Source organism: Nicotiana tomentosiformis, chromosome 3 (assembly GCF_000390325.3).
Source record: "Nicotiana tomentosiformis chromosome 3, ASM39032v3, whole genome shotgun sequence".
Taxonomy (NCBI): domain Eukaryota; kingdom Viridiplantae; phylum Streptophyta; class Magnoliopsida; order Solanales; family Solanaceae; genus Nicotiana; species Nicotiana tomentosiformis.
This window is the reverse complement of record NC_090814.1, coordinates 12,747,895-12,765,141: the sequence shown is the minus strand read 5'-3', so window position 1 is coordinate 12,765,141 and position 17,247 is coordinate 12,747,895.

The window sequence follows — 17,247 nt, the reverse complement described above, 5'->3', positions numbered from 1 at the left end:
TAGTAATAAGTTGTTTTTCGGAGGTCCGAACAAGACTTATTCTCGATGCAAGTTTTGTTTGAAACATGTGGGGGCTCGGAATGACCAGAGGCTTTCCCCAAAATGCTTGTTTAAATATTTTTAGACTATAATTTTGCCGAGGGTAACCTTTGAACCAGTTCGAAATTTTGAAGGCCTTATGTTCTGATTATGGGCTTTGGACGTCTCCAAGCCTCTTTTAGGGTGGCCGTAGCCTTTTAGATTTGGGCACTGCCTATTAGGTCTGGTGCCCTCGAGTTTCGATAACCCGAGCCGTCTAAACTTATTAAGGTGGCAGTCCTCGAGTGGGGGTATCCCTTTGGGCTCGGATAGGGGTGTCCCTTGGGCTCAATAATTCTTGGGCAGTAGTAGAACTTAGGCTCAATACTTTTAAGAAGCAAAAACTTTTTGTGAGCAAGGTAGAAACTTTCTTTCATTTCTGTGCGTAACGTATAAGATTGTATAAAAGCTCGTATTGCGGTCGGTATGACCTACGCGTGCATGGTTCATTCGACCATTTATCCCTTACAATGAATCCTAACTACCGAGTCTAGACTGATCGAGCACAGAGTTTCTTTCCTTGCTAAAAATCATGACTCGAGGATGATGGCCCCTAGTATTCGAGGTCGATCGTCGAGAGGGCTCGGATATTGTTGATGTAACCATCGACTCTGATTCAAAAATTGGTCTTCGATTCTAAGTTAGCACGATCTACTATTGCGTCGTTAAAAATCTTGCCGGAAAACCCATTTGGGGCAAAATTGGTTCAAGGAAAAAAGAATGCAACGCGTGCTTTCAGGACTATCAACTACATTATCCTTTGGCTAATGCGTGTAAGTGTTAGTCCAATTCGCAATATATATAAAACAAAAAAGAATGAATGGGGTCGTACCTTAGCAGTAGTATCATTTTAAGTGGGTCATGTTCTAGTTGTTCGGTAACTGCTCACCATTCCCTGCTTCGAGTTTCTACGAACCTTTACCGGTAATCTCGATAATTTGATATGGACCTTCCCAATTCGGTCCCAACTTCCCTTCGTTCGGGTTCCGGGTGTTAAGTGTCACCTTTCTTAAAACCAAGTCCCCGATATTAAAGTGTCAGGGGTTGGCTCTCCGGTTGTAATACCTTTCAATCCGCTATTTCTTGGCGGCCAACCGTACGAGGGCGACCTCGTGCCTCTCATCCAATAGTTCCAGGCTCATGCTAATAGCCTCACCGTTCAACTCTTTGGTCACATATCAGAACCTGAAACTCAGATTTCCTACCTCGACCGGTATTAGTGCTTCGACTCCGTAGACCAACGAAAACAGGATGGCCTTGGTACTAGATTTTGAGGTCGTACGGTATGCCCAAAGGACTTCGGGTAAAATTTCCTTCCTTTTTCCTTTGGCATCGGTCAACCTTTTCTTAATGTTTTGGAGTATGGTCTTGTTTGTAGACTATGCCTGCCCGTTCCTACTAGAGAGATAGGGTGCTGACAAGATCCTTTTGATCTTATGATCCTCGAAACATTTGCTTACCTTGCTGCCGATGAATTGCTTCCCATTGTCACATACGATCTCGGCCGGCATCTCGAACTGACATATTATGTGATCCCAAATAAAATCAATAACTTCTTTTTCTCTGACTTTCTCAAATTCCTGAGCTTCAACCCATTTAGAAAAATAGTCAGTCATAAATAATATAAACTGAGCCTTACCGGGTACCTATAGCAGGGGACCGACGATATACATTCTCCATTTCATGAATGGTCATGGTGATAAGACCGAATGTAGCATCTCCCCGGGTTGATGAATCATTGGTGCGTGCCTCTGACAACCGTCGCATTTTCGTATGAATTCCTTTACAATCCAACAATAGCCGACTCGGATTATCTTACGAACCAACGATTCGTCCCCCGAATGATTCTCGCAGGTACCTTCGTGAACTTCCCTCAAAACATATTTGGTGTCTCCCGGTCCCAGACATATGGTGAGTAGACCATTGAATGTTCTTCTGAATAGGGTGTTATCTTCGGACAGGTTGAACTTGGCTGCCTTCGTGCACAGTGCTCTCGATTCTTTAGGATTCGAGGGTATATTCACGGTCTTCAGGTAATCTCTATACTTATATCTCCAGTCTCAGGTTAAGTTTGTCGAGTTTATCTTGAAGTGGCCTTCTTCCACTACCGAGATCATGAGCTATACGACCGTTCCCGAGCTGAATTCATCGTCATCAACCGATGACCCTAAGTTATCCAGAGCATCAACTTTTCTATTTTGATCCCAGGGCACGTGTTGTAGGGTCCATTACTTGAATCTATGTAGCGTTACTTGTAGTTTATCCAAGTATATTCGCATTTGTTCCTCTTTTACTTCGAATGTCCCATTGACTTGATTCACCACAAGGAGGGAATCACATTTAGCTTCGATCACTTTGGCCCCGGGCTTTTACCCAATTCGAGACCTACAATCATGGCCTCATACTCAGCCTCATTGTTAGTCAATTTCATAGTTCTAATAGATTATCTAACTATGTTACCCGTAGGGCAGCTTCAACGCGATGCTGAGTCCGGATACCTTTGCGTTCGAGGCACCATCTGTAAAAAGGGTCCAGATCCCCAAGGAGGTCCTCGAGGTTAGCAACAATTCATTTTTGACTTTGGGTATTAAGTTCGACGTGAAATTAGCCACGAAGTCTGCCAAAATTTTAGATTTGATGGTGGTTCGGGGTCGATATTCAATATCGTACCCGCTAATTTCCACGGCCCATTTGGAAAATTATCCTAAGAGCTCGGGTTTGTGCATTATATTCCTTAATGGGTAAGTAGTCATGACACATATGGGATGACATTGAAAATAGGGCCTTAACTTCCTTGAGGCACATGCGCTTAGCAAAGCGAGCGCCAATTTCTCCATGTGAGGATACCTCATTTCAGCCTCGCCTAGAGTCCTGCTAACATAATATATAGGAAATTGCGTACCTTCTTCCTCCCAGCTTAGGACTCCACTTACCATTATCTCGTATACCGCTAAGTACAGGTACCTTTTGAGTTCTTCCAAAGCTTACTAGAACTCTGGGATCCACGAGAAGTTATTCTTCTTCTTTAATAACGAGAAGAACCGATGGCTCTTATCGGAGGACCTTAAAATGAACCGACCCAGGGCGGCTATGCGCCCGGTTAGCCTTTGGACACCTTGACATTTTCCACCACAGTAATATCTTCTATGGCCTTGATCTTGTCGGGGTTGATATCGATCCCCTGGTCGGACACCATGAATCCAAGGAATTTCCCAGACCCAAATCTAATGCACATTTCTCTGGGTTCAACTTTCTATTGTATTTCTTTAGTATGTTGAAGGTTTCCTGCAAATATTCCAAATGGTCCTCTGCTCGCAGGGACTTAACAAAAATGTCGTCAATGTAAAACTCCATTGATTTTCCTATTTTCTATTCGAACATCTGATTTACTACGCGTTGGTAAGTGGCACCATCATTTTTTAGTCTGAATGGCATTACGTTATAACAATAGGTGTTGTGTTTAGTGATGAAGGAAGTCTTTTCTTGGCCGCCCGGGTCCATCCAGATCTAGTTGTACCCGTAATAGGCACCGAGAAAGCTGAGTATCTTATGGCCGGTCGCCTCATCGATGATGCGATCGATGTTAGGCTAAGGAAAAGAGTCCTTAGGTCATGCCTTGTTCAAGTCTTTGTAGTCTACACACATTCTTAATTTATCTCCCTTTTTAGGAACTACCACTACGTTTGCTAACCAATTCGGGTACTTAACTTCCCGAATGGAACCTATTTTAAGGAGTTTGGATACCTCATCTTTGATGAAAGCATGCTTGACTTCGGACTGAGGCCCCATCTTCTGTTTAACCGGGTGGAACTTCGGATCCAAGCTCAGATTATGGGTAGTTATTTCCGGCGGGATCCCTGTCATGCCAAGATGGGACCAAGCGAAACAATCTATGTTAGCTATAAGAAATTCAATGAGTTGTTTCCTCAGCTCTGGAGTTAGACTCGTGCCCATGTATACCTTCTGATCGAGCAGGTGCTCGATCAGTCTGGCATCAAAATCGTCAGGGGCTATGAAAGACCTAGGGACTCCGTAATCATCGTCCTCGCCCGTCTCCTACCTTTCTGAATCGGTCGAGGCCGGTGATTACTATTGGTTTCTTCCTTGGTGATCGAACTCAGGTTCTTTGGCGTCGAGAGTGCGATTATTGGGACCACCTCATCAACCGCGGACATTTCTTTTGCGATCGGTTGCTCCCCTTAAACTGTTTTGATTCTTCCCGGTGTGGGGAATTTCAACACCTGATGTAGCGTCGAGGGTACTGCCCTCATGTTGTGAATCCATGGCCTCCCGAATAGAGCATTGTGTCTCATATCTCCTTCGATCACGTAGAACTTTGTTTCCTAAACAGTTTTGGCGGTATTTACCGGCAGGGTTATCTCCCCTTTAGTGGTCTCGCATGCCATGTTATATCCGTTTAAAACTCGAATTGCGGGCACTATTTGGTCTTGTAGACCCAGCTATTCCACGACCCTCGATCTGATGATATTGGCCGAGCTACCTGGATCAATCAATACACGCTTAACTCGCGATTTATTTATGAGTAGAGATATTACCAGTGCATCATTGTGTGGATGTACGATGCCTTCAGCATTGTCATCGTTGAAAGATACGGTTCCTTCCGGTATGTAATCTCGAGTCTGTTTTCCCTTGTAATGGACACTTTAGTGCACTTTAACATAGGCCCTTGGGGAATGCCAACTCCTCCAATGATCATGTTAATGACGTGTTATGGTTCCTCTTGCTCGATATGCTTGTTGGAGTCCATATTCTTGAAGTGATTTTTAGCTCGATCACTCAGAAACTCTTGGGGGTGTCTCTTATTGAATAACCGGGATACTTCTTCTCTCAGGTGTCAGTAGTCTTTGATTTTGTGGTCGTGAGTGCCATGATATTTACACATTAGGTTGGGGTCCCTTTGGGCAGGATCGAATTGCAACGGTCGAGGCCACTTAGTATCATTGATTCATCCGATGGCTGATACGATGCCGACAACGTCGACTTGAAGTTGTACTCCGATAACCTTGGTGCCTCTTTGGACCCGATGGGTCTATCAAAATCGTTTTTGCTCATGAGTCCCTGATTATTATGACCACGATCGCTTCTTCTTTAACTCCTTGTAGGCTTGCGTCCGGACCCATTACTCATTCGATCTCCATTATATGGTTGATACCGATCTCTGTTCGATCTTGGTTCATGATTGACGGCTCTTTTGGATCTGTCACCAGTACTGAGGGGATAAACGGATCCTGAAGGACCCCCGAGCTGATTGTCTTCGACCATGATTTTTGACTGGTACATGTTATGGACGTCAGCCCAAGTTACTGCCAGGTATTCTATCAAATATTTCTTCAACTGCTATGAAGCTAATGAGCTTTGGGGGTTGAATCCTTGGGTGAATGCCTGAACGGCCCAATCGCCCGCGACCGGGGGCAGATCCATCTGTTCCATTTGAAACCTCGACACGAAATCCCTGAAAATCTTGTTATCTCTTTGCTTCACCTTGAAAAGGTCTGACTTTCTGGCCTCGACCTTGATGGCCCCGCCGTGTGCTTTTACAAAGGCATCTACAAGCATAGCAAACGAGTCAATAGAATTAGGGGGTAAGTTGTGATACCATATCATAGCTCCTTTTGACAAGGTGTCTGTGAATTTTTTCAATAGAACGGATTCAATTTCATCATCTTACAAGTCATTCCCCTTGACGGCGCACGTGTAGGAGGTCACATGTTCGTTTGGATCAGTCGTTCCATTATACTTCGGAATTTCGGGCATATGAAACTTCTTCAGGATCGTCTTCGGAGCTGCACTCAAATGGAAAGGCTTTTGGATAAACTTCTTGGAATCCAGACCTTTCAGTATCGGTGGTGCTCTTGGGATTTGATCGACCCTGGAGTTATTGGTCTCAACTTTTTTTTCGTTCCCTTCGATTTTCTTTTCTCCCGATTCCACCCGTTTTGTCAGTCCTCGAGCATCTTTATTATCTCTGGGTTTGTCCTGTGTTCAGCCTTCCTGTGAATGGTTCATTTTTGCGAGTGTTTTTTCGGGACGGTTCAGGCTCAACTCTGCTAGGGGAGCGACTCTGGTTCTACAACTAGGTTATCGCTGCATGTTGAGCCTGTAACATTTCGAAGATCTCCTGCAAGTTGATCTCATTGCCTTCTACGTCATGTGTAATCCGGGCTATCGATCGGGCTCCCCCGCGAATGCTGTTTTCAGGGTCGGTTGGCAAGTTTGCTTCGATATCCACATGTAAGTTAGCATCGATTAGGTCTGCGGCTGGAACTCCGCTGGGGTCAGCAGGGGGCACCTCATTGCTGGGCACCATATTATTGTTCTCGCCAAGGTAGCCAGATTCAACATTAACGTTCAAATGGGCAGATTGGGAATTTGACATTTTTAATTTGACCTGAAATTAGGAGCTTAAAGAACAAGTGTAAAATAGAATGTGTTATGAAAATTTGTATCAAATTGCCACTATTATCCTTAGCCCCACGGTGGGCGCCAAAATATTTACCTTCAAAAATAGATAATAATTAAATTTATATATAGTTTTAAGGATACGCGGGTTAATTCAATACAAATGATAAATTACGTTAGATTAAACAGATAAAGGACGTAATAAATTTTCAAACCAATTAAGGGGGTGATCTCGGATTCAGTAATGACTTTAATGAAATGCCTGCCTTCGATCCCGGGCTCCCGATGATGAAGAACTGATGAACAAAAATAAGAACTTTGAACAACAGAGAAAATAAGAGTATATTATCTTGATATGCGTGTTACAATGATTCCTAATGAATAGTTAGACTCTCCTTTATATAGTAGGGGAGTTTTACCCTAAGTACAATTTCAAAAGAGGTAAAAATCTTTCATTTTACTAATCATTGATTTTCTGCTGATACGTGCCGAGATTCACGCCGTAACATCCGGCTGGGCACGGATATCACGGCCCTTTGTTTGTCATGCTCGATTATCTGGTAATGCTCTCCAAAGTTTTGGGGTTCGAATCGGACCCAGGGGATGTGGCCCCGATTCTTCCGAGAGCATGTGTTTTGCCCAAACCCCGACTCGAGGGGCTCATTGTCCCGATTCCGATTTCTTACAGTCACATCTCTGCTCCGTTTACTTCATCGGGAATCAAGACGTCCAAAGGGCTCGGTTTCACCCGTATACACTGAGGTTTGAAGAAAACTTTTATGTGACTAGGAGCAATGTATACAAGTTGCTCATTTGCTACTATATTGGTATTCGGTGGCAAGAGAGGGGGGATTTTTGGATTTTCAATTTTAAATAATAAATTCAAATCGTCTCATATAAAGATACCAAAATTTTAAGGCTTATTACATATTTTATCTCCAACTTGCACCATTCTTAACACATATTTTACGGACATCCCATATATTACACATTTTCTGTATTAAGCCAAATTCTATTTATGCTTAAAGATAGCATTTGTCCAAGAGAAAAGAAAATTTTCAAACACTTAGAAAAAACAATTTCTACTGAAATTTGTGCTTGGTTAACTTCTGTGAAAGGCTTTGCAAAAACTGTTTTTGTAGTTGTCAATTGATAGTACTTCACCAATACTATACAGAGTCGCAATCATGCACTAAATTTATAGTGCATGAAATATGGCTTTTACATAAGAGTTTATATCAACCATAGTTAATTAATATGCTATTATACTCCAATCTGTAAATGATATAGTGCAACAGTTATCCGATCCATATTATCCAATAAAAAATTGGGTGAATAATGAACTTTTTAAAAATGGATTAAATATGGATAAGATCCATGTTATCCACTTAAAAGATGAAGAACCAACGAGTTTAACTTTTACAATTGCAAAGATTTAAATTTGGGGTTTCTCAAGTTTGGGAGACTAGGAATTCTCCCAAAAATGATCATAAGAAGTCATGGATAATATGGATATCCAAATTTTCACCGGTTAATTTATTTTCTATTTGTATTAAATATGAATCGGATTAACTATTATACCCATTTTTGATCCACCTATATCCGCCGAACCCGCCCGTTTGACACCCCTATCCACTAACAATATTTAGACAAAAATTACATTAGCAAAAACAGTGCAGAGTATATGTTGATATATAAAGAAGTAGCCATAGCCCCAATGATGTGTTTTAAAGCCATGAAATATACAATATTACTAGTGTGTAGAATAGTTAATTACAATTCAGAATTTTAAATTTAATTTGAGGAATTATTCAATCTTTTGGCTTTTATTGTTGAACCAACTATACTTTTGAAATTATGGTTTAAGAATTTAATGTTTGTTAAAATTTTAATAATTTATTCATATAATACAAACTTCATTTATAAAATATTGAGTTAGTTTAATGATGAATTGCTACATACGCTTTTTGGTTACGTGAGGTAAATATCAGGACGTTGGGTCCCCAAAGAAAGTGAATTTAGGAAACTCCACTATATTGCTATATATCTATACGTTAAGTTGTTTCATAGATACTTTTCCTCGCTTCTTCTTTTCTCGGCAATATTTAGATAACCACAAAGGTGAAAGTTCTCTTTTGTATTACTTGAAATTATTATACTGAATAGTGAATAGTAGGTTTTTGCATATACCAAAAAGACAAAAGCATCCAAAATTATGTATGAAAGAATAAATATCTAACAAATTTGTATGCCAATTCGGCAATTCGGCAAAAGGTTTAAGTACCAAGTGGTAATTTTTCAAAAAGAAATAAAAGCAAATTAAAATAGGGAGTTGGGGTCGGGTATAAAAGTAAATAATACGGGGAATAAAAATGGGGATGAGGGGGGTATTTAATTAAGACATGTGAGTAGTGGCGGAGCCATGATTTTCATTAAGGAGAGTCAAAATATAAAGAAATAAATTCACCAACAAATTAAGGGATGTCATTATGCAGTATATATACATATTTTAAAAAAATTACCGAGCTAAACAGTGTAATTTCCGATGAAGGGATGTCGGTTGACACCCCTTGGGTGCATGTCGCTCCGCCGCTGCACGTGAGATATCATATGAGTTAAAAAAATAAAAACTAATTAGATATAAAACATTATACAATATTCTGTCCGTTAGTCGAAAAAAGGACATAAATGAACCAATTTGGTAATGACTAGATAGAGATCAATTATTAATTGAGGCAAAATTATTTTATTTCATAAATTGTCATTAAATAATCAACACTTTAAATTTTGAAACACCTACCAAACAAAACAAAATTGAAAAGGAAAAGAAACAAAAGAGAGAGAATCAGCAACGAAAATAAGAATACTCGGGTCGGGATTTGCTCCGGTGATTTTAAATCCAGTAATATTCAATTCTCCTTTTGGTTCTTGCCATCTGTCTAGTATAAAAACTAATGGCTTCGATTCACTTTGGGTACTAAAAAGAATTAAAGGCAATTTTTTTATTTACTCTAGTTAAGCTAACTGCAACAATGCAGTAAATTTTCAACCACGGCTAAAAAGCAAATAGTGCTTGGAAAATAATAATTGAATAGGAAAAATGACACCGTATGGCCGTTATAAAAATAATAGCCGAAAAAATATATAAAATTTATATATTTTTTGTATATATATACATTATGTATGTTATATACAAAAATTATATAAGTTTTATATACTTTTTCGGCTATCAGATGTAAATAATTTTTTGCGCAGGCTAAAATTGATAATACCCCAATTGAATAAGCCTAAGTTTATATAAAGGGATTTTTTCATTCCTATACACTATTTGAAATCTTATTACGAAAAATGTTCATGTTTTGGTATTTACCCAACCTAAACACATTTTAGTTATAAAATATATACAATCCACCTTAAAAGGCTCCCAAATTCATTATTTTTACCTTCAATCAAGGGATTTAGTTACACCATTTTCCTTTTTTTTCTCCTCTTCTCTTTCCTTATTTTTCTTCCGCCTTAATATACGGTAATTATGGAAGCTATTTTTCTCCGCCCTGTCATTTTGCCATGGATTGTTTTCCCAGTTTGTAAATTTGGAAGAAAGGCGCAAGCTTTTAGGAGAGCAGGAAAAGTGAATTTGTAGGTGTTGAGAGGAAAATGAGGTTCTTTAGAGTAGTCTAAGAGAGCTTCAAAATGGTTTCCTTGTTAGATAAAAGTTTTAATTTTTGAATTAATCTAAACAAGAGAATGGATTGGATTTAGTGTGGAAATTTCACGGGATTTGAAGCAAAGGAAACGCATAGCATAGCATCTCATCCTCCTAAGTTCGGCAAATGTCACTGACAAACTAGAGAAGGTGGACTTACTCCTCTGCACTTCAAGCGAAAAATATGTTTTATTTTATTTCTTGTGTTGTAAAGATTGGTCTAAGTGAAAAAAAAAATAGATATGTATGTCTGAAATGTATTCAGTCAAGTATGTGTCAATCATTAAAGGAAGGTAGGTCAAGTAAAAATGTATTCAGTATACAACTTATCTACAATTTTCATACATTATTTCTACCCAGTTATATACAACTACAATATCATACAACTTAAATATAATTTTTATACAAATTTTATACAATATGTCTTTGTATATTTTGTATCTGATTTATAGATAGTAAAAATAAATTTCATACAACTAATTATATATTATACAACTTATCTACAACTTATCTACAATTTTTATACATTATTTTTACCCAATTATATACAACTGCAATATCATACCACTTAAATACAATTTTTATACAAATTTTATACAATATGTCTTTTGTATATTTTGTATCTGATTTATACATAGTAAAAATAAATTTCATACAACTAATTATATATTATACAACTTATCTACAATTTTTATACATTATTTCTACCCAGTTATATACAACTACAATATCATATAACTTAAATATAATTTTTATATAATATTGTTCAACTTTCATACAATATTTAAATAAAAAATATATATAAACAACATAATACAATTTTTCTACAATTTTACTACAATTTCGTAAGTATAATGTATGCCATCTCTTCTTATTCTTCGAGTTTCAATCTAAAATTCAGCCAAAATCAAGTCTAATCTTTATCAAAACACCCTCAAAATTGAGATATAAACTCCAAACAATATTTTCAATTGTTCACAACAATACCCAATCCAAACAAATAATGATTTTTGAAAATCCAAATTCAAATTCAAAGCTTCACAGCCTTTTAATGGCTGTCAATGGTGGAATTGCTGCTCTCTTTTACATTACTGGAATTAGGGATTGAGAGATAGAGAGAGACATAGAGAGAATTCCCAATTATTTACAACAACACCCAATTCAAGCAAATAATGGTTTTTGAAAACCCAAATTCGAATTCAAAGATTCAAAACTTTTTAATGGCTCTCAATGGTAGAATTGTTGTTATCTTTTCTTTTACTCCACATTATTAGAATTAGGGATTGAGAGATAGAGAGAGACGCAGAGCGAGAGAAAGAGCATGAGAGAAAGAGCGCAGGAGGGAGAGAAAATAAGGATGTAAAATAATTGATTCCTAATATAAAGGGATATTCATTTAATTCCTAAATTGTATATAATTGATAAATTTGTATATATGATGTAATTAAATTGAAACTGGAGTAGGGAGGGTAATAAGATTTCAAATAGTGCATAGGAATATAAAATTTTCGTATATAAAAGGCCCACTCATTCGTTCGAGTTAGATAATATATTATCTCCTTACCAAATAAAGTTAATTTAAAAACAAATAAGCTAGTTATTGCAATAAGTACTAAAAGACGTCAATAATTTTTAAAATTTATAAGAGAACACGTTATTGTGTATAATTGAATAGAAGTTCAAGAAACAAATTAAGTTTCTTTCTTTACTTTTTATTTCGTAATAAGATCTATTTTATCTTTAAAAATTAAATAAAAGGATTTTGGTGTAGTATTAGTAGATTTCTATTCATAGTTGACAGCTGTAAAGTGCTTGAAATTAAATTTTAGCTTAACTAGAGTTAATATTAAAATTAAAAAATATTCTGCCTTTAATTCTTTTTAGTACCCAAAGTGAATCCAAGCCATTAGTTTTCTACTAGACAGATAGCAAGAATCTAAGGGGGAATTGGATATTACTGGACTTAAAATCACTGGAGCAAATCCGAACCCAGAATACTCAGACCAAATAGTATATCCTTTGAATTTGAGAAAGTATATCATTACTCGTAAAAGAAATTGAAAGTTTTGTGTTTCCATTAAAACAAGTTGTTTTTTATTCATGTATTAGCAAAGCAAAAGAGTCACTATTTTTGTGTACAAATCATGTGGAAAACTGTGTTTCTTAAAATACATCATGTACTTTAGTCTTTGAAAAACTAACTAGAAGGTGACTACACCTATACTTTTTCCTTCTAATAAAGGAGAAACAAACTATATCTAAATTATTTCTAAGAGACCAATATCTTCAAATATATTCTGTGCAGACCAAAATGCTGAAATCAGTCCCTGTAATATTAGCAATTTAAAGTGTTAAATAATTAACACTTTAAATTATAAAATACTTACCAAACAAAACAAAATTTGCGCTATAAACAAAAAAAGGGAAAAAGGAAGAAAAAGAGAGAGAATCAGCAACGGAAACAAGAGTATTTAGACCAAGTAGTATCATTTGAATTTAAGAAAGTATTTAGTTACTCATAAAAGAAATTGACAGTTTCTGTTTTTTTTTTTATCAGAAACCATGTGAGAAATTGCTTATTTTAAGATACATCATGTACTCTTTGAATAATTAGCTAGAAGGCGACTACACCTATTCATGTTCCTTCTAATAAAGGAGAAACAAACTACCTCTTGGTTGTTCCAAATGTGACTAATATTTTCATATACGTTTTGTATGGACCAAGGTGAAGAATTCAATCCCTGGAATATCAGTATTAATTCATTCGTATCTGATAGAATATGAATCTTCTTCCGTCCTTTACGAACTTGTATAGGGTAAAATATGATATGACACATGGTTATCTAAAGGAAAGACACATGGAACCCTAGATGGGGATGGCCTAAGACCGAACATAGTCATTCCGCTTGTCACCGAAAGAGATAACGTTCATAAAGGTGTATTAAATACTCTGTGCCCGGTGACATTTAATAAGGAATATTCTACAACATTAAGAGCGACGACCCGTTACAGAGAATTTGGCATTTACATTCACCGTTACATCTTCATCAATGACCCTTATAATTGACATTAAAGGAGGGCACGATCCTAGGACCTCCTTCCTTAGACACAACTATAAATAGTGAGCCCAATTATCATTGTAAATGAGAAGAATTTTCTGGCAAAACTTATACCACATTCTATACAAAGCTTAATACAATCTTACTTTTCCTCTTTTTGATCTCATCATTGCTGTGCCCGGAAATCTTATTCCCGGAACTGTCATCTCTGTTGTTTCATCTACATTTTAAGGCTAAGTATTGTATATTTCTTCAATTATTGTATTATTTCAGGATCAAATTAGTTCACTTGTTTAGAAACCACGTATAAATTCAACTGTACCGTTTTACGGATAAACAGTTTGGCGCCCACCGTGGGATCTAGACAGTCGTGCAATTAAATTGATCCTTGCCTTTTTTACTAACGTGATTTGATTATTTTGTCTTAGAAAAAATCATGAAAAATGGTAGATAACACTGTTAACAACATGTACAACCCTGAAATTCGAGGAGATCAGCCTCATTTCGAGGATTCAATCACTAACACCCGCAATGAAAAAAATGACGCCACGTCGGTGCATGACAGGCAGAATCCTCGACAGGTTCGGGAGACAACTCTCGATGATGCTGATGAGAAGCATGTCATGGATGCGGTGAGGGTCTTGCAAGAGCAACAAACGATCATTCTAGGCCATCTCAAGCGGCGGGAAAAGGTTATGACGGATCTGAAGCAGGCGCTATCGGGGGCTTCCAATAATGTAAACAGATGAGATTCAATTCCTCCCGGCGTTCCCGCAAATCAAACAACGCAGAGAGCCGATAACAACACTCCCAGGGGTGAAGTTGGCTCCAACGGGGCTGGGGGAACGGATCTGGTCTCAAAAAAGAGAACGACCCGTTCAAGAATGAACTTTTACGGTTTATGAGGGAAGTAAATGCCCGCATGGACCAGATCCCAGGCGCACCACTAGTATTGAAAGGTCCGGACTCGAAAAAGTATACTCAATTATCGTACAAGCCGAGTGCGGCACCAGAACTAATCCCAAAGCGATTCAAAATGCCTGAAATGCCAAAGTATGACGGGACTTCAGACCCACAGGAGCATATTACACCTACACCACGACGGTAAAAGGAAATGATTTAGCTCCTCGCGAAATTGAATCTATGTTGCTAAATAAATTTTTGGAAACTCTCACGAGGGGAGCTATAATGTGGTATTTACTATTACCCGAGCATTCTATAGATTCCTTTAAAATGCTCGCGGATTCTTTCATCAAGGCTCATGCCGGGGCCAGAAATATACAAGCCCGGAAGGCCGACATATTCAGGATCGCACAGTTAGAATCCGAATTATTACGAGAGTTCGTTACTCGATTCCAAAAAGAAAGAATGTTGCTCCTGGTTGTCCCGGATGAATGGGTAGCTGAAGCATTCACCAAAGGATTGAATTCGAGAAGTTCAGACGCTTCCCGGAAGCTGATGGGGAGCTTGTTTTAGTTTCAAGCAACAACTTGGGTAGATGTCCACAACCGGTACGAGTCAAAGATAAGGATCGAAGATAACCAGGTCGGTTCTACATCATCGGCCAAGGGACGGGAGAAGAGCAGAGAAAACTCAAAGGATGACTACGACGCGGACAAACAGACTTCGAGGGGCCGGGCTTTTGCCTTACGAGCAGACCGAAGGCCGTGGCAGAAACTTTCGGGCAGCAAACAAGTTCACTATTGACAGAGGGACCGATCGTGGTTGAAATAATAGATCACTTCAGGATAAAGAGACATAGGGGTCTCGGGATCCTTCTTACCCTAAGTTATCGGAATATAACTTCAACGTCAGTATAGTGGAGTTGGTTTCAGCCATGAGAAATATTAAAGAAGCACGATTCCCGAAACCTATGAGATCCGATTCCCACCAGAGGGATCTCAACTTATGGTGTGAATACTATGGGATGAACGACCACCGAATAGGGGACTGCCGACACTCCGGGAAGAGGTGGAGACGCTATTGAAGAACGGTCACCTCAGAGAATTCTTGAGTGACCGAGCTAAGAACAACTATGGTCATAACAGAGACAATATGGAACCTTCAAAAGCAGGAGAAGAACTCCCACGCCAAACGATCAATATGATCTTCGGAAGGAATGAGATTAACGGAGTCACCTTTTTGGCAGCGAAGACGACGAAAGTATCAATAACTCATAGTAAAAGACTCCGGGAAGACGATATCACTTTCACGGAGGAGGACGCAGACGGATTGCTATTACCACAGAACGATGCACTGGTAATTTCTTTAAATGTGTTAGATTTTAAGATTAAGCGTGTTCTTGTGAATCCAGAAAGTTCAGCCAATATCATACAATGGAGAGTATTGGAGCAAGCTAAACTCACTGGAAGCATTATTCCGGCAACAAAGTTCCTTGTTGGATTTAACCTTGCGAGCATGATGACCCGGGGAGAGATTTTACTGTTCACGAACGCTGAAGGAGTAATGAAAACAACTCTCTTCGAAGTAGTAGATGGTGACATGGGATACAATATCATCCTGGGAAGGCCATGGTTACACGAGATGAATGTTTTACCCTCAACATATCACCAATTGCTGAAGTTTCCAACGCCCGAAGAAATCAAGCAGATAAGAGGTGATCAACCGGCAGCAAAAGAAATGAACGCAATTTCGGTTTCCAGTAGCAAAGGAAAGGAGCACATGACATAGCAATTCTAGGAACCGACACTTATTCCCGAGCTAGAAGAAGTTAGCCCGGGAACAGAGTTATCAGAACAATATCAAGTGCCGAGATATTTCCAAGTTCCAGAAGAGACACACACAACGAAGTCCACGGCGAAGGAGCTGGAGCAAGTTGCATTGTTCGAAAAATTCCTAGAAAGAAAATTCTATTTGGGGACAGGACTGCACCCGAAGCTCTGGTCTGGTTTTATTAAATTCCTTAAATTTAATGCCAATTGTTTTGCATGGTCGCACGAGGATATGATAGGTATCCCGACGGAAGTAGCCATGCACAAGTTGAGTTTGGATCCCAACGTACCTCCAGTAAGACAAAAGAAACGCACTATTGTCGAAGCCAGGAATAAGTTCGTCAAAGAATAGGTAACTCGCTTACTTAATATCGGTTCGATCCGAGAGGTAAGATATCTGGACTGACTAGCCAATGTAGTAGTAGTTCCGAAGAAAAATAAATAAATTTTGCATGTATGTAGACTATGAAGACCTTAATAAGGCGTGCCCGAAAGACTCGTTCCCCTTCCAAATATCGATCAAATGATTGATGCCACAGCCTAGCACGAGTTAATGAGTTTCCTCGATGCTTATTTCGGGTACAACCAAATCAAGATGAACCTGGAAGATCAGGGAAAGACTTCGTTTATAACGAATTTCGGTACATATTATTACAATGAGATGCCCTTCGGGTTGAAAAATGCCCAAGCCACTTATCAACGGTTCATAAATAAGATGTTTGAAAAACAAATAGGAAAGACTATGAAAGTTTATATAGACAATATGCTCTTTAAGTGCAGGTGACCACATTAAGCTTTTGCAAGAAACATTCGACATCCTGAAGGATCATAACATGAAACTTAATCCCGAGAAGTGAGCGTTCAGGGTCATTTCTAGTAAGTTTCTGGGATTTCTGGTCTCACAAAGAAGAATTGAGGTAAACCCCGACAAAATCAAGGCCATAGAGGATATCCCAGATCAACTGTCGAACGTAAAAGAAGTCCAAAAGATCACAGAAAGATTAGCACCTTTAAGCAGGTTCATTTCCCGGTCGTCGAAAAAATGTTATCGTTTCTTCACACTGCTCAAAAAGAAAAATAATTTCAAATGGACACCGGAGTGCCAGCAGACTCTGAGGGACCTGAAGAAGTACTTATCAAGCCCTCCATTGCTCTCAAAATCAAAAGAAGGTGAAACATTGCTAGTCTACCTCACGATTTCAGAAGTTGCGGTAAGTGCAGTTTTAGTCCGGGAGGACGAAGGTACGCAATT